The 23,068-nt window shown below is 45.8% G+C and overlaps 2 long non-coding RNA genes and 1 pseudogene across 6 annotated transcripts in view; 1 reads left to right on the top strand and 2 right to left on the bottom strand.

Moving 5' to 3' along the window:
- The window catches only part of LOC114219685 (uncharacterized), a 42,830-nt gene extending 32,383 nt beyond the window's left edge, over positions 1 to 10,447 (bottom strand). For all 5 annotated transcript variants that reach the window (XR_015768926.1, XR_003611437.2, XR_015768925.1 and 2 more), the window contains exon 1: positions 10,067 to 10,447. This is a non-coding gene — a long non-coding RNA (uncharacterized LOC114219685). The remainder of the gene's footprint in view (positions 1 to 10,066) is intronic.
- The window catches only part of LOC114219684 (uncharacterized), a 33,932-nt gene continuing 16,530 nt past the window's right edge, over positions 5,667 to 23,068 (top strand). Inside the window, exon 1 of the long non-coding RNA XR_003611436.2 lies at positions 5,667 to 5,812. This is a non-coding gene — a long non-coding RNA (uncharacterized LOC114219684). The remainder of the gene's footprint in view (positions 5,813 to 23,068) is intronic.
- LOC114219682 (endoribonuclease LACTB2 pseudogene) lies at positions 14,378 to 15,244 on the bottom strand (annotated as a pseudogene).

Here is a 23,068-nt window from a genome sequence, read left to right as displayed (position 1 = left end):
GAAGGTAGTAAGTGCCATGGGGACAAAAAACCCCCCAGGATTATGCAGGTTAAGGGTGATTCAGAGTGTCTGGATATAGGGGAAAGGGCAAATTTCAGTATTAAACAGGGTGGTTAGGGTGGAACTCTTTCAAAAGGTAAGATATAAAGATTGAAAGAGTGAAAAAGTCCATCAGGTAGATTTCTGGGGAAGTGTTCAGGCTGAGGGGTAGAGCTAGAGCAGAGACCTCCATGTGGAAACATGCCTCGTGTGTCAAGGCACAGGAACAGCAAGGAGGCTGGACTCCCAGAATGAGTGAAGGCAAGCGTATCAGGAGAGAAAGACAGAGAGGTAAGGAGTGAGTGGACTGCATAGAGGATGCAGGACCCTTCTGGGGTTGTAGAGACTTTGATTTTTACACTGGGAGAAATAGGGAGTTACTGAAGAATTATTCTAAAAGAAATGGAGGGGGTAGCTACTGAAGGGTTTTGATTAGAGAAGTGCTATGATCTAAGGTATATTTTAAAGGGATAAGTCTGGCTTCTGTGTTGAAGGTGAGAGTAGAAGCAGGGAGACTTGACAGGAGGCTACAGTAATAATCCAGGTGACAAATGGTGACTTGGACTCATTGAGCAGCAATGATGGAGAGCGATGTGGTTGGATTCGAATGTACTCCGGAGATAGAATTAATTCCTGTCAGATCTCATGTTTATGTAATAGGAAGACAGGCGTCAAGAGTGACTCAGTTTTGGGTCTGAGCACCTGAAGAAGAGAGTTGTCATCAACTGTGATGGGAGAGGCTGCAGGCAGATCAAGTATGTGGAAGTAACTCATGAGTTCCATTTTGGACATCCCAAGTTTGGAGATATGGAGCAGACAGCTGGGAATACGGGTCTAGGGTTGAGAGAAAAGGTCTAGGCTAGAGAAATAAATGTGGGTCATGGGCATACCCACGGTATTTAAAACCACATACCTGTATGAGATCAAAAGAGGTGGGTGAGGAAGGGTAGAGGACTGAGGTCTGAGGCTTGGACACTTCAACATTTAGAGATCAGGCAAAAGAGGCAGGACCAGAAAAAGAGACCAAGAAGGTAGGAGTAATGAGGTCGGAGGAAAACCAAGAGAGTGTGGTGTCCTCGAAGCCCAGGGAAGAAAGTGTATCAAGGAGGAGAATACGGTCAGCTCGATCAGATGCTATTAATCAATAAGATGAGAACGGAGAATTAGCCACTGGATTTAGTTAACAATATAAGTCATGGTAACTTTGACGAGAACAATTTCTGTGGAGTGGTGGGGCTATAAGCCTGATTTGGGGTTGGTTTAAGAGAGAACTAGAGAAGACGAACTGGACATAGCAAGAGGAGAGGATTCTTTGAGGAGTTTGCTCTAAAGGGGAGCAAACAAATGAGACAGAGGCTGCCAAGGGAAATACAGCTATTAAAAGACCTTCTTGTTTTTTAAGATTTGGGAGGAACAATGGCATGCTTGTGTACTCATGGAAATGGTCCAGCAGAGAGTGACAGTTTGGTGTAGGAGAGAAAAGGAAGAGTTGCTGAAGAAATGTCCTTGAATAGGTGAGATGTGACGGCGGGCACCTGCAGAGCTCTCTTCTGGTTGCTTGTATTTTTCCACTGGAAAAAGAACCCAATTAGCAGCTGAGAGTGAGGCTGGGAAGGAAATGTTCAGGGTTTGAGAAAAGAAGGTATGGAACTGTCATCTAGGAGCCTAAGTGAATGAACAGATCAGGGAAATATAAGTATGACCGCTGGGCAGCATTAAGGACCCACTGAAGTTCCAAGAGCATGGATTTAAAGTGAGATCGAGCTGTGTGGCTGTGTTTTTCTCCAGCCATGTTCAGCTGCTGATGTGGAGTAGTCAGAGTTGGGTTTCATTAGGTCTATCGTCATGCCAGGTGACTGTGACAAAGAAAAGAGGCAAAGAACTGAGAGTGTGTAGAAGAAAGAGGTCGGGTTGGGGGTATAATTATAATGACTGATCAGAAACTTACACGAGGTCAGGAGGGGAGTAAGAACATCACAGGCATGGACCATAGCAAAAGCTGGTGGGTTCAACAGATTGTGGAGGTTCTGGTGGGGTCAAAGGATGGTTGGGATCAGGCAAGGAAGTGAGCTGGAAAAGCAGAAGGTTGGGGTCAGTGAGTGGGCTGTGTGAAACTGAGATTATGGAGGGCTTGTAGCTGTGGGTTATCACAACAATCACAATCATGGAAAATTATTGGAGGAGAGGTGTTAAGGGACTGAGTGGTCTGGGTGTTGGAAGGGTCATCTGTGTGTGTGTGGCAATCACCAATAGTTAAGACAGTGCTGGAAAGAGTGAGAGTGAACCAGGATCTAAAATAAATTGAAATATGATCCCTGGGGGTCAGGAGAAAACAGTAGTGTTTGGGTTTTTTGTTTGTTTGTCTTTTTAAGATTTTATTTATTTATTTGAGAGAGAGAGAATGAGAGAGAGCAGAGCAGGAGGCGGGGGCAGAGAGAGAAGCAGGCTTCCCACTGAGGAGGGAGCCCAACACAGGGCTCGATCCCAGGACCCTGGGATCGTGACCTGAGCCGAAGGCAGCCACCTAACCTACTGAGTCACCGATGTGCCCCAAGACAGATTATGAACTCTAGAGGTCACAGAGGAAGAATTTCAGGAGTTAGGGAGGATAGAAGAAGGCCATAGAATAGGGGAAAGACCGGGCCTCATGGGGATCAGAGGCCTGAGACAAGGTGACTTGGGAGCCAGGGAGATTGTAGAATTGACACAAACAGGGACAAGGACACATTGAGATTAATCCCATTGGATGAAAAGTGGATGATGGTGGCAAGACTGAGTGTTGGGGTTCAGGAGGAATTTCAGGGGCTCCTGATGATGGAGGAAGGTTAGGGAAGCTCTCTGAATAGAGTGTGCCCCTGACCCAGCCTGGCAACCACCCCCATCCTCTGTAATTTTTCACCTTCTCCAAAGGCTGCACCCAGCAGTTACGACAATTCTGACTGCCATATTGTCCACTGGTTTTGAAGGAATTCCGATTCCAGAACTTCCTGTTTCCCTAAAAGCCCTAAAAGTACTTCATCACATCCATCCCTCTCCCCATCCCAGAGTACACATCCAGGGCTTGGGCTGACACTTGTCACATGGGCTGCTGCCCCCAAATAGGTCTGAGTTCTAACAGTCATGGAGCTGCCAACCTCCCAGATGGGCATTTCGGGAAGGGCAGGGCAGCCTCGAGGTCTGTCAGTCCACCTAAAGCTGTGTCATCCATTCTCACATCTCCATATGAAGCCTCTTCCCTCTCTGCCTGCACAATACACTGCTTCGGCAAGAAGAGCTTCCAAATCCAGGGAAGATGGTTTTCCCTCATGTGGTCCACGTTTCAGAGAACACATCTGCTCACCATCTTGGTGAATGAGATCGTGCTTCAGTCCCTGGCTGTCCAGGCCCCAGTTAATCACTTGGTCCTCGCCTTCATTCAGCTCTCTTCTGGGCTTAGCTCTATCCTGGTCAAAAGCCAGACCCATTCCTTTGGGCTCGCTCACAGCCTGAGTCGGCGGCCCTCTAATCATCTCCAGGGTTTGCTTCTGGCACTTCCAGAAGGAGGATTGGGGAAGGCAGCCCAGGAGGCTAATAAAAACTTGGGGTTTGCAGAGTTAGGAGAAAGGATGAGGTCCTGGTAACCAGGTGATGTTTTTGTTACACATCCGTAACAGCTGTTTGAACACCCAATTTCTCACCCTGTGGTCCTCTAGGACCCCAGAAATCTCTGCTCTGCTCTGGCCTGACACCTTGTCTGGGGGAGCCCCGCTTTCTCTACCTTCACCTTAGGTCACCACAATGAATCTCCCTCATACTTTAAGTATGGTAAAATGTCCACACTGGTATGTGACTAGGCAGGTTCGCTAGTTACCTCTTTAGTGAATATTTGCACTTCAGTGAGGGAGATGAGGGTCAGCAAGTCAGGGACTTGCATCCAGTCCATTTAGAATCCTGCTCCTACGGACAGGCTTTTCCTCTATACATTGGGGTCTTGGAGTTGGTTGCCTGGGCCGCTCAGGGGAGCCATCAAGTTCAACGAGGCTGCAATCACTCAGGTCTGCTAGGTTGCTGCTGCAGAAACAGCTCCCTCGCTGTGAAAGGCAGTTAAGGACTGTGGTGGAGTTGCTTCCATTTCTGGTCAGAGAGACCGTCAGAGTTGGTTATCCCACAGCAGAAGTTCAAGTTGTGACTACTAGAGTCAGATCCCTGGATTCACACCTCTCTTGTGCTGGCTGGGTAGCTGCTTCCTCCACAGTAAAGAGTTGATAGTACCTTCTACAGACACAGGATTCGTTGAGATAGAGGTGGCAAAGTGCTCCCTTAGAACAGTGACTGAAGAGTATGCTCCCACATTGGAAGAGGAATGTGACCACATTTTTAGAAGGATTACCTACCATGTGTTAACATGGGCAGTTAACTAAAGTTTCTTTTTACAGACACATGTAAAAACAGGTAATTCGGGTCTGTTTCACTCATCATCTTCGAACCTGCTCCCCTCTCTCCAAGCCATCGGGCCTTTGAGTTTCCTGGGGATATTTTTTTTGGTGTCTGAGTCCCTTAGCCGCAGGTGGTAGAACTTTAGTAACCGCCCCCCCCTTGGAGTCTCTTGCTGCCCAACAGGCTCTGCTTCAGTGAGCTGCACCCCACGGAGTCCCAGGCCCAGAAGACTGGCTTAGAACATCCCACTAAACTCTTGGGAACCAGCCTGCTGGGAAAGCAATTCTCTTTTCTAGTGGGACTTTAATCCTCTCATTGCACAGGCTCCTAGCCTCTCCTTTCCCCTCTTTTAGATCTACTCTGCCTCCAGCCTGTTTCTTCCCCGCACAAAAAGTGCTACCAAAAATTTAGAATCAAACTGTAAATTGTAAAATCTGCTTGAGGTTGCCGCCTTCCAGCCAAAGGCAGCAATCTCATCCATCTTGAAAGAGGAGTCAGCCTTTCTTGAAGACTGGCCTCAGCATGGGGGTTCTATGGGAGAAGCCTTCTAAAAATACCAGGGGAGAGAGGAAGCACCTACAGTTGGGAGTTAGGGAGAGGTATCCTAAGTAGAGGGAAAACCCTTAGGTTGGGGAGTCCAGGGGACGTTAGAGACAGAAAGGGGAAACAGGCCTCTGATACGGATGAAGTCCACCCCTCCCGCTGAGGTAGACCAGGCTGCAGCAAGGCTGGGGCCTGGAAGTGCCAGGCTCAGAGAAGGGTGGGTGGGAAGGGGGCTGCCTGAGAGCTCAGTCTCCTGGCTGGACTAGGATATTTATAGCACCTGTGTTTCTGGACCTGTCTCTACCTGGATTTATGCAGTCTGTGGCTGTAGCATGTGTGGGGAATGAGGGGGGCACATCTTGCTGCAAGGGCTGATTCCCGGCCTTGGGACTCTGGCTGGAATGAAAGTTATAAAATCAAAACAAGGGGCCATCTGGGGGAACACCGAGGCAGAATGGCTCTTTCGTGCTGTGTCTGCAGAGCAGTCGGTGATCAGGCTTGGCTAAACCCGGGGCTTTCCAACACCACCTAGTGTTCTATTTATGGCAGCTGTGGGCGTGGGTGAGGCAGGTGTGGGTGGTGGAGGAAGCGTACCCCACCCTCCCAGTTCCCCAGGGCTGTGGCTCTCTGTTTCCTGGCTGCTCCTCCAAAGGGTTAAAGCCTGAAAGAATGTTCTCTCTCTCTGGGGATCTGCACTTTGAAAGAGGAGCCCAGAGAGCACGTGGTGGCCCATCCTCTCTTCCAGAACAGCAAAACTAGAGTCCAAGTTTGCAGACCCAACGTCCAGGTCCTCCTCTTCATCTTTCCCTAATCGGTATGTGTCTGGCTGCTCTCAGACTACATTAAAAAAAAAAAAAAAAAAAAGTCGATAGCTGTCTTTTGGCTTTTCAAGAAGCCGGAGGACAAATAATCCATAGGAAGGCTCTACCTTTGGACCTTCCGGCATTCGGTACATATATGAGGGAGCAGTCTTGAGCAGGCTGGGCTGGGAGGCAGCCGTCTACTATGCCTACCTGTAAAGCCAGCCCTGACTGCTCCCGTGGCAAATTAGACTGGAAGAGGCCATGGGCAGGGTGGGTAGGAAGATCTAGGAAAATAAGGACAGTATGGATACCTAGGGAAAACAAAAACCATTTTTTTTTTTTTGTTGATATTTGTCCAGCAGTCATTTTCCTCCTTTAACCCCAGGGCGGCACAAATGAGGCTGCACTATTCTTAGGGTCACCATTTCACAGATGGCAAAACTGAGGCTTAGAAAGGCTAAGGGACTTGCCTGAAGGTGACGCAGCAAGTGCGAACTTCAGTTTCAAACTCGGATTCTGGGGGACCCCCGAGGGTCCGCGGCGGCCGGGGGGGGGGCGCAGCGGGGACACAGGAGGCGGGAGGGCGGCCGCGCGGGGCGGGGAGCAGGAGCGGGCGGCGGCGGCGCGGGGAGGAGCCGAGCCCGGGGGCGCCGCACAGGCCGGGGCCGCTGGAAAGGCCGGTTTGGTGGCCCGGGACGAGGGGCGGCTGGCCGGGAATCCCGAGCGGGCCAGCGAGGCCCGGGCAGCTGCCAGACGCGGCTGGTGACCGGCCCGCGCCGCCCGGCCCCCACCTCCCGGCCCGCGCTGCGGTCGGGCAGCGCGCAGGCCACATACCGCGCGGCGCAGAGGAAATGGCTGGAATTCCTCCCGCGGCGCCTCGCTCGGGCCAGGGGCGGGGCGGGGCGGGGCGGGCGCCCGAGAGAGCGTGCGCAGGCGCTGCGGGGCGCTGGCGGGGGCGGCCCGGCTTCCAGCCCAGGGGGCCCCAAGCGGGGCCCCCGTCACTGGGAGCGCTCCGGGAGCTCGAGAACCCGCGCGGGCATTGGGCCAGGCCCAGCCTCCTGCCCCCTCAACCTGTCCCTGGCTCAGGTTGTCGGGGGGTGGGGGCTTGTGGGGAGGGGTACTGCACCCGTGCTGATCAGGCAGCGGGCCCCCAGCCTCTGGGGTGACTTGTAGCGCACAACACACACCGCAGGCGTGGGCCCCTGCGAAGGGACATGCTGAAGCTCTGCTCAGTGAGGCCTCTGCAAGTCCCAGCCTACACTTTGGGAAGGCCCTGGCCCGGTATCTCCAAATGTTCTAGGCCCTGGCTTTCTGTGGCTTTGCTGAGCGGGCCTTTCTTTACTACAGGCCTTGGGAGCAGGGCAGGAGTTGGCTTGAAGGGAGAGGCTGACCCCGCAGGAGCAGGCGGGCCCCTGAGTGGTATAGTATGAGGAGCTGGAGGTGGGGTGCAGGCTTAGTAGAGACGGCCTGAGCAGTGAATTGACCCGAGGAATGAGGCTGTCTCCGTCTCAGACTGTTCCAGAGTGTGGAGTCATTCTTGGGGTCAGCCTAGTCTGGGATAGCTCCCATGCTTCCCCTGGACAGGACCAAAACGTAACTGGGGGAGGGGGAGGGGAGGCTATGGATGGAGGACCTTAGGTTGGGGTCCAGGTAACCTCTGCTAGGAGCGTAGCCCCTGGGGTCTTGAGCAGGGTCTGGTTGACTCGGGATCTGTCCAATCAAGAATGGCATTTGCCCCCTTACTGGAAACTCCCCCCCCCTCCCCCCAGGACTTGAGCGCTTACTACACTCTCCAGGAAGATCCACACTTCCTTTCTCTGGGTGGCGAGTCCCACTTGGACTTTCAGCTCAAATATCTTTGTGAGTGCTTCCTTGACCCTCCACTATATTCTCCTCCCTCAATCTGCTTTCACTGCCTGCCTTATTTCCCCTTTCACACGGGATTGTGACCAATTTGTTAATAAATATATGCTCCCAGTTTGATAACAGCTCCACAAGGTCGAAGATTGATCGAATCTTATTTATCTTTGTGGACTCACTGTCTAGTATGGTGCTTGCCTTACAGGAAAGACACTTTAAATGTTTGTTGAGTGAGTGAATGAATGAGAGAAGGAGGAAGGAATTGGGTCCGCAGGTACAGACAGCAGAGATCAAAGGAAAAGCAGGCGAGATAAGGATCCTGCTAGAAAGCTCTAATCTTTGCTTGCTGCATATAGAGAGAGAACCTACTATCTAGGCTCTGCTCTGGCATCTCTTACCTGCAACCTCCAGGTGGGCCCAGTCCAGAGGGCCTGACACCATTACTTACCCAAAACTACTCTGACCTTCACAAGGTGATCCAAACCTTTATCCTAATGCCCATTCTCATTCTTTTTTTGAGAGAGAGAGAGAACAAGAGAGAGAGCACGAACAGGGGGAGGGGCAGAGGGAGAGGGAAAAGCAGACTCCCTGCTGAGCAGGGAGCCCGATGAGGCCTGATCCCACCCAGGGGCCCACTCACTCTTTCTTACCCTGGCTTTAGCCTCTGGGTTTGGCTTTGTTGGAGATGTGCGTGTTTCGGTCTCCTACCCTTCCCAATCTCCGCATCCAATACTTCCCATGCTGGCCCTCCTCATTTCTCTGCTCCTGGCTCAGGAGAGTCTGATTCCACATTGAGCAGTGCTGTCCACCTTTTCAGAGGTCTACAGCACAGAAGGTGATGCCCTGGCCCAAGGCTGGGAGCCGTGATGGTGGTGACTTGACTTGCCCCTGGAATGGGATGGCTTCAAGCTTGGAAGCAGGGCAGTGACAGTTTCCCAAACTGACCCACATTGCTTCCGAGTCCACGTTACAGCTTAAATTTCCACCCTCTCCAGGGGCTTCTGAGAAGCCAGACACAGGCGTGGGGAGGGACTCTGCTGCGAGTCCCTGGGAGAGAATAGGAGCCAGAGACAGGCCTGCCTAATGAACTCGCCCCTCCTCAGGCGGGCCTGGTGGGTGGCGGCAGAACTGGGGAGGGATAGGAGATGAGGTGCCATTTCCAAGGCTGACCCTGGACACTCATCCATGAGGTGCAGGCTTAGGAAGCCTTGGCAGACCCTTTATAAAGACTCAGGCAGACAGAAACACAGACAGCTCACAGGGACAGTATTGGTTCTGGGAATTTTGGAAGTCAAAACCCCTACATTTTTCACAAGAAAAAGGAACAAATTTTGGCATCTTTGCTCCAGAAACGGGAATAGACCAAGACAGTGACCTCTGATCATCACTTCCTCATCTCCGTGCTCAGAAGGGGATGGGTTCCTAAGCCCTTCTATTTTCTCCCCAGGGTTTTGTGGGAAGGAGCCCTAGGGTTCAGTAGAGGAAGGAAGGAAGGGAAAGGGAGATAGGCGTGGCAGTGGGAAGAAGGGGAGATAATTTTTGAAGTGGCATGTCCTTGAGGATCGAGGAGGCCAGGAGCCTGATGGACATGGGTTGGGGCCAGAAGGCACCTAACAGGTGTTCAGTGTTACTTTCATCTCCTCATGGAAAGAGCATCCATATCGTGTGTCCCTTAGAGCTCACGGTTCCTTGGGCCCGTATCTCATAGCCCTGAACTACAGCAAACACCCTTGCCTGTCTCACCGCCTCTGCATTGATTGAAGACCTACTACGGGTCAGACAAGTTGCTAGGTATCGAGTGAATCAAAGACAGCTTTTCCGTTGCAGGAGTTAGACCTGAATCGAAGGAGTTGGGATCACATAAGAGAGCATTAAGAGAATGAAGCCGACAGTTAATGGCTGCCAAGAGAGGAGGGAGGACCACACCAGGTTGGGGCAGAGTATAAAAGCCTTCGGAAGAAGTTGGCTTTTGAGAGGGCCTTGAAAGGCAAGTGGGCATTTGCCATGTAGAGATGGGGATGGAGGACCTTCCAGGGCAGGGAAGGTCATACATCAGCAAAGGTGCGGGAGAGATCAAGTGCAAGCACATCCAAGGTACTGAGAGCATAGGGCAAAAGTGGGTACAAAGGAGTAACAAGAGAAATGGCTGGAATAGGAGGTGGGTCCTGGACTTTGTAGAGGGTCCTGAATGTCAGACACAGGTCTGTGAGATTTCTCAGAGGGCCATGAGGAGCCCTTGACCAGCAATGGCATGACAAATCATGCTGTTGGCCGCTCAGAAAGAAGCAAGGCGGGGGGGGGGGGGGGACGGGGGAGAGAAGGGGAAGCAGACAGACCCATGCATGATAAGTCAACCAGACCGTTAAAGTGCTTTATATCCCCAGCCCCTCATATGTGCAACTGACCTGAAATTGGTTCCATCGAGTAGATCTTTGTCGGTCAAAGGTTTTTGCTGTAGAAGTCTGAGCCTCAGTTCTCCTATGAGAGCAAAGTGAGTATGGAAGGTGGTTTCTGTGTTCCTGTGTGAAAGGGCCAGGGCAGTAATCACTGTGGGCAATCAGAGCCCTTCCTTCTCCTGCTAGCATGGGGAGGGTGAGGAGGAGAGGGCGCAGGTTTGGTACCTAAAAAGGGCAAGACCTTGGGGTAGCCCAGATCTGAGGGAGAGATAGTCTCCTGAAGCAGCTGGGGTGGAGCGGGGTCTGGGAGGAGGTGTTAGGGGCCAGAGGGGCACTCGGCAGAGGTCTCTGGGGCCAAAAGTTCTCTGAATAGACCCAGCCGGACCTTCTGCCGGCTCTGTGGCTTTCTCCTTAACAGAGCACTTCTCACGTGGGATGGGAAGGAAATTTCTCAGCAATAGGCAGAGAGAATTGTATTGGTTGTTGTGTGTGTGTGTGGTTTTTTTTTTTAAAGAATTTTTATTTATTTATTTGACAGCACAAGCGGGTGGAGTAGCAGGTAGAGGGAGAAACAGTCTCCCCGCTGAGCAAGAAGCCAGATGTGGGGCTCGATCCCAGGACCCTGGGATCATGACCTGAGCCGAAGGCAGTCGCTTAACCAACTGAGCCACCCCGGTGCCCCTGGTTGTTGTGGTTTTTAAGTGAGCTCTATGCTCAACGTGAGGCTTAAACTCACTCAAGTTCCTGAGATCAGGAGTGACACGCTCTGCTTACTGAGCCAGCCAGGCATCCCTGGTTGTTGTGTTTTTTAAAATAAACTTTATCTTCCTAGACTGTGAACACCTAGAGAGCAGAGGTGGTATTTCTCACAGGTCCTCGTACTCACTGGGCACTCAATAAAAGCAGAAGGAAAGAATCAGAGTCAGACGCCACATTCTGAGGGGAAGTCTTGCGGGTGGCAGCAATGGCCGAGTTTACTATTTTATTTTATTTTTTTTAAAATATTTTATTTATTTATTCATGAGAGACAGAGGGAGAGAGAAAGAGAGAGGGAGAGAAGCAGAGGGAGAAGCAGGCTCCCAAGGGGCAGGGAGCCCGATGCGGGACTCGATTCCAGGACCCTGGGATCATGACCTGAGCCGAAGGCAGACGCTTAACCATCTGAGCCACCCAGGCGCCCCCGAGTTTACTATTTTATCACGAATCCCGCTCTGGGCCCCTCTGGGACTTCGATGAGCGTGGCTGACATCCCCACCACTACCTCTGTACTTCTCTGCTTTCCCTCCATCTCCCAGGTCTCCCATGGAGCACGTTAGCATTTCACCAATTCATTCCATAAATATTTATTATTTCAGTTTGCCAGGTTCCCTACTAGACATGGAAACACAATGGTGAATAATGCTAATGATGGAAACAGATAAAGGCCCTAGAAGGCCCTGGGATCTCTCCATGCATGGCCTGATGGGGTCTGAGATGCTACTTGACTGGAAGAGGCAGAATGGTCCCTGCTAGTTATGATTTTATGGCGCCATCTGCTGGCCACATGTGACACATAGACAGGGTTAGGTGTAAATGCGCAAAGAAATGGGACTATTAAAACAGAGAGGGCAACACTGCTGTGTACATCCTAAAACATATACATGTTCACAAAAAATATATATGGAAACATAGACATGTAATCACAGGTAGAAATTCAGGATCTGGCGTAGTACTTTACCCTTGGTAGGACTCGAATCAATACAGTTGACCCTTGAACATTGCCGGGTGGGAGTGGGGGGCGGTTAGGGGCTCCTACCCCCGCACAGTTGAAAATCTGCATATTACTTTTGATTTCCCAAAATCTTAACTTACTAATAGCCTACTGTTGACTAGAAGTTTTACCATTAACATAAACGGTCAATGAACACATTTTTGGTTATGTTATATGTACATATATATATATATATAGTATTCTTACAATAAAGTAAGCTAGAGAAAAGAAAAATGTTATTAAGAAAATCAAAGAAGAGAAAATACACTTACCATACTGTACTGTATTTATAGAAAATAATCCACCCGTAAGTGGGCCCGCACAGTTCAAAACTGTGTCATTCGAGGATCAACTGTACTTGCTAGTCTACAAAATAAAATCTGAATTCTTCCCATCAGCTTTCTTTCAGGTTTATTATTCACTGCCCTTTCTAGCCAATTGATTGTCACTTGCCTCCTGCCTACATTCCTCACCCCTCTATTAATTCTTTAAGGCCAAGTTCAAATGCCACCTTCCTTCCTTACCTCTCTAGCTAAGGTAATGACTTCCTCTTCTGGACTTTCATAATTTTATGATATTTATCGTTTCACCGACTTGCATTTTAGCTAAGGGGACACGTGTTTTCTCCTTTCCTAGTCTGTAAGCTCCTCAAGGGCACTTGACTTGTGCTTGACTCATATCTGTGTTCCCCATAGTGCCTGGCACGTTGCTTTAAGCACAAAGCTGAGGCTCGGGAAGTATTTGCTGAATGAATGAATAAATGACACAGTCATAGATGCAGAGAAAAACAAAGGTAATACACAGAAATGAACATCTATTTACATAAATTTCTTTAACTTTGCAAAAAGTGATACACATTTAAGTGAAAGCACAGAAACACATGTACCTATGCCTATGGCTGTGAGTAGACATGCTGTTTACATGAAGCCCTTTATTATTTCTCCTGTCTTCATTCTAATCCAGATCTTCATCCCACTGACTGACCGCAGGAACCTCTTAACTTCTTCCCATTTCTAGTTCTTTCCTTTCCACTTTTCCATGGTCCCCAAGCTGTACTTTCCTAAAACACCTCTTTGATGCTATTATTCTTTAGCTCAAGAACTAAACTCAGCAGTTCTTGTTGCCTTGCTTGATAAAATCTGGAAAAAAATGAAATCCTTTCTTTTCTACTCTCCCTTCAGGTAAGGGAGTCACAGTTATAACCAGCAAGAAGTGAGTGGAAGTTATTTCTGGGAAAGTTTGTCATTGCCTGTTAAAAGAGAAAATTGTGGTTGGTGCCACTTGTCCTCCCTCCTTACTGCTTCATGAATGTGGTTACAAAGGAGCTGCAGCAGCCACTTTGCAACCATGAGGGAGAAACCAAGCTGTTGCTCCTGACCTCACTGAGTAGCTGAACAAATGCTACTCCTTCCTTGCTTATATGAAAAAAATATATAATAAGTCTCTGTTTAAGCCACTGCAAGTCATGTTTTTTGTCATGCTCATCTGGACACAATCCTGATTCATGATTTTTAAATACCTTTCCCTTCCTCTGATACCCACAGAATTAAGTCAATTTTCCTTAACCTGGTATTTTTTTATTTTTAAAAAATTTTTAAAAAAATTTTAAAGTTTATTTATTTTTAGTAATCTCTACACCCAATGTGGGGCTCATACTCATGATGCCGAGATCAAGAGTCGCATGCTCGGGACGCCTGGGTGGCTCAGTCGGTTAAGTGTCTGCCTTCGGCTCAGGTCATGATCCCGGGGTCCTGGGATTGAGTCCCGTATCGGACTCCTTGCTCAGCAGGGAGCCTGCTTCTCCCTCTGCTTGTGCTCTCTCTCTCTGACAAATGAATAAATAAAAAATCTTAAAAAAAAAAAAAAAGAGTCGCATGCTCTTCCAACTGAGCCAGCCAAGCATCCCAACCTGGTATTTTTTAGACTGAGCCTAAATGATGAGGAGACATAGGATGAGCAAGGGAAAGAGCCTTGCAGGCAGAAGGAGCAGTATCTACAAAGGTCCTGAGGCACAGCCCTCATGTTCTGGCCCCATTCTATTCATCTGGCCTGGATTCCCAGTATTTCCAATATTCTTTTCATGGCCACACCCTAGCCCCAGCCTCTAACCTCTTGCCTGGTCAATTTCAGTAACTTCCCAATTTATCTCCTTGCTCCAACTACTGATTTCCTTTAATCTGTTCTTCTCACATCAGCCAGAGATCTTTTTAAAAATAATTCAAATCAAATGTCTTTTCTATGCTTAAATCCCTTCAGTGTTTATTTTTTATTTTTTTAACTTATATAAATTTTATTATTTTTAAAGTAACCATAAATCTGTTGAACATGGATAAACTGTTGGATTCTGAATTTTTGGTAAAATGTTATAACACTCAGATTAGATAAGCAAGCTATATTATACATGTAAAATGTAATATATATTTTAGAAGGAATAAGACATTATTTTAAAGTATATTTAGGATTATTTTCAATGTTCTATACTCTATATTCCCTATAAATAATTATAGTTAAGAAAACATACCATTCTCTAAAAATAAAACAAACCAACAAAAGCTTTCATTAATCTGAAACTAAAGATTAGCTTTCCATTTCTTCTCAGGATCCGTGTTGCTAAATATTTTTCTTTCTTTTTAAAATTTTTTCAAATGCAGCAAGACATTATGTTCAGCCATTTTATATAAATGCTCAGGAGTATTCTTATAAATGTTTTTTACAAGCTCCATTGCTGTAAATGATTTTTCAAAATTATCACGAAACAGTGTAAGAATTTGCTGTTCTCGGATATTTCTGTGAGCAATGTATTCTAGAATTTTAGCTTCAGCATTATGAATTACTGGGCCATGTCCTGGATATATAATATCATCTTTGAGTTTCAATAGCTCTTTTAGGGAGTTCATATAATCATAGAGGTCTTCAAATATAGTTGTTCCTTCCGCTAGGATGCAATCTCCAGAAAAGACTGCATTCTCCTCTTCTAAAAGTAGAGCCATATGATCATCAGTGTGGCCAGGTGTGTGTATAACTCTGAGAGTGGCACCTTCAGTTTTAATCACATCTCCATCTTCCAGATAAACATACTGTTGCTTTCCATCTCCTATAATTTCTTCTCTCGGAGGATTCCGTGGGAGTTTTTTAATGCAATATGCAGTGTCATTATTGATGTTTTTACAAATATCTCCTATGCCCCCAGTATGATCACGGTGCCAATGAGTCACTATGATTTCCTGGATTGTTGCGTTAAATTCAGTCAGAGCCTGCTTTAAACAGCTGATATATTCTGGAATTGCTGGTTCTCCAGTGTCAATGAGGATTCTCCTGGTGCCGATCCCTACCAAGTAGGTGTTGGTGCCCTGCAGGGTCATGGGTCCCGGGTTACAGCCCAGGATGTGCACCACCTGACTGGACAGCCGCTCGATGCTCTGCAGGACAGTCGACATACCAGCTTCTGCAGCCCGCCGGCGCGCAGTGACTCGAGCGCGGAAATGGCTACTAGCTTTTATTAAATTTTTTTTTTATTACTCTTTGATTCAAGCCCAAACTCCTCAATAAAACCCAAACTTCTATAAGGATCTGCAGGGTCCAGATCTGTGGTCGTCAACCCCATCCTCACATTAGAATTACCTGGGAGTATTTTTTAAGTGATTGGTGGCTGAGCTCCACTTTACACGTTCCGATTTAATTCAGATGGGATGAAGTCTGAGGCCTGGACATTTTTACAAATTCCTAAAGTAGATGCAGAAGTAGAGTCAGGGTTTAGAACCTCTGATTTAGACCCTGACTATCTTTCCATCCTCACCTAGCACACCACACACGCCTATGGCTCACTCTGCTTTACCAGTGTTGGTTTTCTTTCAAGTCTTCAAATGTGCCAAACTCTGTTTTGCTTCAGGAGACCATTGTAGATGCCGTTCCTTCTGCCTGGCAATCTCTTTTTCTGCTCATCCTATGTCTGCTTCTTTTCTCATCCTTCAGGCTCAATTTAAGTATCTCCTGTTCAGAGAGGCCTCCCTTAACCATTTCATTTAAAATCGTCCCCCTTGTCATTCTCTTGTTGTAACTTCTTGATTTCTTTTTTGATACTTATTGCCATTTAAAAATTATGTTTGTCTTTTTTTTAAAGATTTTATTTATTTGAGAGAGAGAGAATGAGAGATAGAGAGCATGAGAGGGAAGAGGGTCAGAGGAAGAAGCAGACTCCCTGCTGAGCAAGGAGCCCGATGTGGGACTCGATCCTGGCACTCCAGGATCATGACCTGAGCCGAAGGCAGCCGCTTAACCAACTGAGCCACCCAGGCGCCCATAAAAATTATGTTTGTCTTTTAAAATCTTTGTTGCTCCAGACTATAGACTGCAGAAGGGCAGATTATGGGTTTTTTTGGTGTGTGGTTCACTTCTTGTGATCAGAGCCTACTATAGTGCCTAGTATAGAATGGGTATGTTAAGAACCGTGAAGGAGGCTGAAATTCTACTTACAAGTTAACAAGTTAGCTTGCTGCTCTTTCATGGATGCTGGCAGAAGACATAAGACTCCCAGATCGAAGACAAAAGACTTTATTACTCACAGCAATACCAGTGGCCAGAGCATCTGCATTTGCACTGGTTTCTTGAGTCCCAGTTCCCACAGGGCAATGTGAAGAGGTCCAGGTGACAGAAGCACAGGCAGTGGGTTACATTACAGAGGAGGAACACTGAGCTTAGGGAACCAGAATCATTTATAATGGGCAGTAAGCCTACTTAACTTTTTTTTTTAAGATTTTATTTATTTATTTAATTGACAGAGAGAGAGAGACAGCGAGAGAGGGAACACAAGCAGGGGGAGGGTCAGAGGGAGAAGCAGGCTTCCCGCGGAGCAGGGAGCCCGATGCGGGGCTTGATCCCAGGACCCTGAGATCATGACCTGAGCTGAAGGCAGTCGTTTAACCAACTGAGCCACCCAAGCGCCCCAAGCCTACTTAACTTTTGCTTTGCAGGGAGACATTACCTTTATAACATTGGACAGTACACAAACCTGCCCTTTGATCCACAGGGAGACACTATCTTTAATTTTCAAGGCTGTTCATTGTACCATCATGTTTGAAAAGATAGTCAGGAACAAAGAAGTTAGTGCCTTGGCTCGCAAGACGTGCAGAAATGGGAGATACACATGGAGAACTCTTTGATTCCCGAAGCTTTCTGCCTAATACCCTTTACAGACCCAGCACAGGGACGGGGGGCAATCCACACACAGTCTGCAGGGCTCGTTGAATTGAAATGCCAGACAGTGGAGGTCCGGGAGGCTAAGGCAGCTGGTGTTCGTGGGACAGAGTACTAGCAAGGAGGAAGCTATGCAGAGAAAGAACTCCAGCAGTTCACATAGGGTTCTCTTGAGTTTTGGGTAAATACTACCTGTGCATGCGTGGGGTAAGACTCTCCTAAGCCAGGCAAGGGCCAACTATTGGAAAAACAACTACCAGGAAGCTGTAAGCTGAACAATGTCCAGAGCTCACATCAGGTTGAAAGATGTTCGAGTTCCAACCAGCCAGACTGGAGAATGGAGAGACATTTACTATCTGAGTCATTAAGTAGGTATCTTAGTAGTTGGGTAACACTGGCCCTAGAGTAAAGGTAATCCAGATCAGGGTTTTTCATTCTTGGTACCATTGATATTTTTGGGAAGGATAATTCTTGTTTTCGGGGACTTTCCTGTGTATCTTACAATATTGAACAGCATCTCTGGCCTCTAACCATTAGAAGCCAGTAGCACTTTCCTGGTTGTGATAACCAAAACTGTTTCTAGACATTGCCAATATCCTGGGGATAGGTGTGGGGGAAAGGTGTACAAATTTAGAACCACTGCCCTAGATCCACCCTAACAAAGCACAAAAACAAACCTTGAAAGCTTTTAGATTATCTTTAATTAAGTCAACTATCTGCCCCCCGTCTCAATAATCTTCAAAGAAAGAACAAAATGCAGCCACTCAACGATGTAACATTCACATTGTCCAGCAGCATCCAATAAAAACTTACTAGCATGCAAAGAGGAAGGAAGACATTACCCATACCCAAGAGAAAATCAATGATAAGAACTAGATCTATAAATGGCAAAGATTATTGAATTAGCATACAAAGAACTATTAAAAGAACTATTATAAAGATGTTCAGGGATTAAAAGGAAAATATGAATATGGTGAGAAAAGAAATATAAAATCTGAAAATGAACCAAAGTATTAAATTTTCTAGAACTGAAAAATACAATACCCAGAGGTAAAAATTTACTAAATGGACTCAGCAGCACATAAACTAGAAATTGCAGAAGAAAATATCTATGAATGTGCAAACATAGCAACTTTCCCATCTGAAGCCCCCAGAGACTCAGTGCCCTGTGGGAATAATATCAGGAGTCTAATATTTATCTAATTAGAGTTCCAGAAAGAAAGAAAAGAGTGAATGTGGCAGAAACATATTGGGAAAAAAAAATGTCTGAAAAATGTCCAAATTTGATGGAAGCTAAAAATTCAAATATCCAAGAATCTCAACAAACCCCAAGCTGTATAAACACAAAGAAAACCACACCAAGACACATCATATCATTGCTACAACCTAATCATGAAGAGAAAAATCATAAAAGCAGCAAGAAGAGAAAGACACATTACATACAGAAACCAAAAATAGGAACGAACACTGACTTCTCATCAGAAAGAGTGAAAGCCAGAAGAGGGATTTTTCAAGTTCTATAAGAAGAAAGATGTCAACCTAAAATTCCTTATTTAGCAAAAAAATAACCTCCAAAATGAAAAGGTTATTCAAAATCCTTCAAATGAAATGAAAACAAAGGCATTAAAAAACAAACAAAAAAAACCAAACCAAAACAAAATAACCCAGGGGTGCCTGGGTGGCTCAGTCAGTTAAGCATCTGCCTTTGGCTCAGGTCATGATATCGGGGTTCTGGGATCGAGCCCCATATCGGGCTCCCTGCTCATGGAGAGTCTGCTTCTCCCTCTCTCTCTACTCCTCCCCTGCTCATGCTCTTTTTCTCTTAAAAAAAAAATTTTTTTTTTAAAAACAAAACAAAAAACCCTCAAAGTTGAGAGAACTCAACACTGGCATAATGTGCTATGTGAAATGTTAAAAGAAATCCTTCAAATTGAAGGAAAATGATAGCAGATGGAAACTTGAACAGAGAGGGATGAATTATCAAAGCTGACAAAGGAAGAAATAAAAACATGAATAGCTCTGTATCTATGAAAGAAATTGCATTTATAACTCAAAACCTTCCCACGAAGAATACCCCAACTCCAGGCTTTTCTGGTAAACAGGTCAAGAAAAAAAATAATACCAATGTGTCACAAACTTTTTGGGAAAACAGGAGAGAAAACACTTCTCAACTCATTTTATGAGGTTAAAGGACAGGTTGGCAAATATTTTAGACTGTTTTAGGCTGCTGCTGTTCCTCCTCTTGGACTCCTCGTCCCCCTGGTCTTCCTTGTTCTCTTCCTCCCTCCCCTCCCCCTCCTCCCTCTTCTCTTCCTTCAAAACACTTTACAATTTTAAAAGGCATTCTTAGCTTACAGTCCAGAGTGCAACTGCCCAAGGGTCAGATTTGTCCTGTGGGTGCTAGTCTGCCACCTACTGGGCTAAAGCATTAGTAAACTGCACAGATTTTACTAAGGACTTTGGTGAGGCGGTAGAGAAGAGGGATCTATCTCACACCAAGCAGCAACAACCTAGTGAACACTCCCAGCAGACAATGTTCACATATTTGGGGGTTTTCCAGGTATGTTCTTGTTATTAATTTCTAGTTTAACTCCAGTTAGACCAGAGAACGTGCATTGCATAATTTCAAGTCTTTAAAATTGTTGAGGTTCGTTTTATGTCCCCCCCGCAATGGTCTATCTTAGTAAATGATTGGTGCTCACTTGAAAGGAATGCGAAATTTGCTGTTGTAGGGTGGAGTGTTCTATAAATTCAGTTAGGTCAAGTTCACTGATAGTGATGTTTAGATTGGTTATATCCTTACTGATTTTCTTTTGACTTGTTTTATAACTTAATTATAGCCTCCAACTGTAATTGTGTATTAATCTACTTCTCCTTTCAGTTCTATTGGTTTTTGCCTCATGTATTTGGAAGCTCTGTTGTTAGGTGCTTACAAATTTAGATTATGCCTTCTTGGTGAATTGACCCCTTTATCACTAAATAACTAATCCTTCTTTATCCCTGGTGATCTTTATTGTATTGAAATCTACTTTGCCTGATGCTAATCTAGCCACCATACTTTTTTTGATGAGTGTTTACGCAGTATATCTTTTACCATCCTTTTACTTTTAACCAATGTATATCTTGGTTAAAAGTAAACAGCTATCTTGTAGACAGCATATAGTTAGATATATAGTTAGATCTCACTGTTTTATCCCACATGTCAATCTCTGCCTTTTCATCTGATTTTTTAGACCATTCATATGGATCAAAATTTAAAATCTCACCAGTTGTTTTCTATTTGTTTTGTTCTTTCCTTGCTTTGTCTGTTCCTTATTCAATTTTTTTCTCTTCTAATAGTATAATCCCTGTGCTTTCCTCCTGACTTCTAAGCTACTGTCATCCATTTCACTTTTATGTTCTAAACCTACAATACTTTACTACTATTCTGGCTTAGGCAGTCACTTATCTACTATAGTAATTAGAAATAAAAAAATCTTTTATATTTACTTTAATTATAACTTTTTATATTTAACTTTAATTTTTTGTGTAGCTTTTGATTTCTGTTTGTTATCATATTCTTTTTCCCTGGAGAACTTGCTTTAACATTTCTTATAAGAGAGACCTACTGATGTTTTATTTTCTTAGGTAGTGTTTGAAATTTTTTTAATTTCTCTTTCATTTTGGAAAAATATTCCACTGTGTATGAAATTCTGGGGTTACTTTTTTTTTTTTTATCTTTCAGTATTTTAAATATATCAGTCCTTTCTCTTCCAGGCTTCATAGTCTCTGATGAGAGACCTGCTGCGATTCTTATCTTTGTTCCTCTGTCTATAAAGTTGCCTCTCCTCAGTGGCCCCTCCTTGCAGTCTCCACTTCCCCTTCACTGTCCTGAGCAATCACACTCTGGCCCCCAAAATGCACACCTGACCAGTTAGACAACAACCTGTCTCCTTAGAGTGTAGTTGAACCCTCACCCTTTGTCACTTGAGCATTTGTTGTTGCCCTTAGTGGTCTGACTCCTGCCACCCCTGCCCATAGCTCCGTTCGAGAAGCTTCTAGAATATTCTTTCTGACCATATCTAGTATTTTCCCTGAGAAGAGTTCTGAGAAATGCAGTTTTCTCCATTCTGTTACACACGCATATGATGTAGACCCAGTGATAAGATCTGAGGTTTCCTTGCGCATTATACTCTAGCCAGGATGGTTTGATGGCGTTCTTGCCCTCTCTTTTTGTCTTAAAGTGTTTTCCTGTCAAAGATTCTAGCTTTCTCACCTTAGAACAAACATAGGGCATTAACTTTTATGTTTTAGTTGTTTTGATTAGAGAAAGGGCTCTGAGTTTGTGTGTGGTTCCACCTGGCAGAGTTACTTTATTAATTAATCCATTTTTCTCTTACTCTGATTTATCTTATTTTATTTATTTGTATTAATAACTTAAATTAAGATCCTTTCCACTTGTCTAACCTACATATTTACAGTAAGTGTCCCCTGGGAGACTGACTCTATATCTCTGTGGTAAGAATTGTAGGACACATGGATGGAATATGGTGGGCCTCCCGAGAGAACAGGGAGGAAAGATTTAGAATCAATTGTCAGGACCAAATTGAATGAAGAAGGTAGGGGGCAAGGCTGTGGGCAGCCTCTCTTTCTCTCTTGGTATTGACTGCTCCTGGGGGTGGGGTGCAGACGTACCCTGAGGCTGGGAAGGATTCAGGCATGGGGTGCAAATTCAGAGCTGCTTCATGAGGGAGCTATAAGGTGGTGTTAGTGGGTTGTATTATATGTCCTTCAATTTTGCCCTGGGGGAACGTTTTTAAAGTTATCGAACAGAGGGGTCTGTAGTGAAATGGAAAGAGCCAGGCCACCCTTCGGAAAATTAAAGCAAAGAGCCAAGCATAGTGGGGGAGACTTTTCCCCACCTTGGCGAGAACTGTAGCATTGGAACAGTACTGTCTTGGGCCCCCTGGGCTCCATCAGACAGTGGTGTTGTGGGAGCAGAAGGAGGTCTTTCATTAGGTAATGAAGAAGTAATGAAAGGAATGAAATGAGCTGTCCACTGGAGAACAGCATTCCGACTGAGGATACTCAGGTGCTCGCATGTCCTTAGGGGAACACCCCTGGCCATAATAGCTCCAGCTTTCCTATATAGAATGAGTTAGGGGTCAGAGTGGGGAGTGGCAAAGGGACACACACCTGGGTTTGCTTAGTGAATGCACTGTCTGTGCTCAGTTGGCATGCTTACATGGGATAGCTTTGGGGGACGCTGCCACTTTCTTTCACCCAACTGCAGTAAGGAAAAAAAAAACATGTTCCATGGAAATATAAAAAGACAAGTACAAAACACATACATATGATTATTAACTCAATTTATAGGGCGACTGTGTTTCTGTGAACCAGTCCTTTCAATGTACAATTCTCTCTCAATATCTCATATGCATATTGCCTTGTGAGGTAGCAAAGAGGAAATCATTACTCCAATTTATTACTGAGGATGAGGAACTCCATGGTAAAAGCTGTATAACTAAAGGATGCTCCATTAGAATCTAAGCTCCCTTGGGGGAGCTGCCTAGTTAATCTCCCTAGTGTCTGTAGTAGGACTTACGTGTGCAACAAACATTTGTTGAATGAGTGAAACTGTAGTCATTCACACTGTAAAGCAACTAATCCTTTATGTTGCAGGTAAGGTTCCATTTTATCTGTCTCATAAACTTAGTTTGAATGTTGGACTTTTAAAAAAAAGTCTGGGCATGGGACACCTGGGTGGCCCAGTCGGTTAAGCGTCTGCCTTCAGCTCAGGTCATGATCTCAGGGTCCTGGGATCAGCCCCGCATCGGGCTCCCTGCTCAGCATGGAGCTTGCATCTTCCTCTGCCCCTCCCCCCACTTGCTCGTGCGCATGCGCGCTTGCTCTCTCACTCTCTGACAAATAAATAAATACAATCTTAAGAAAAATAAAAGTCTGGGCACCATTGTCATGTGGGCCAAGGGATGTTTGGTTTTAAGGGAAGGATAGAGGAGAGGAAGAGAGTAAGTGCAGAGGAATGCACTCATCTGTCAAGGAGAAGTCATAGAAACAAGTTATGTATT

Source organism: Eumetopias jubatus, unplaced genomic scaffold (assembly GCF_037043125.1).
Source record: "Eumetopias jubatus isolate StellerSeaLion01/CBP00866 unplaced genomic scaffold, mEumJub1_p1.0 scaffold_9, whole genome shotgun sequence".
In the NCBI taxonomy this organism is placed as follows: Eukaryota; Metazoa; Chordata; class Mammalia; order Carnivora; family Otariidae; genus Eumetopias; species Eumetopias jubatus.
This window is presented reverse-complemented; position numbering and strand designations above follow the sequence as displayed.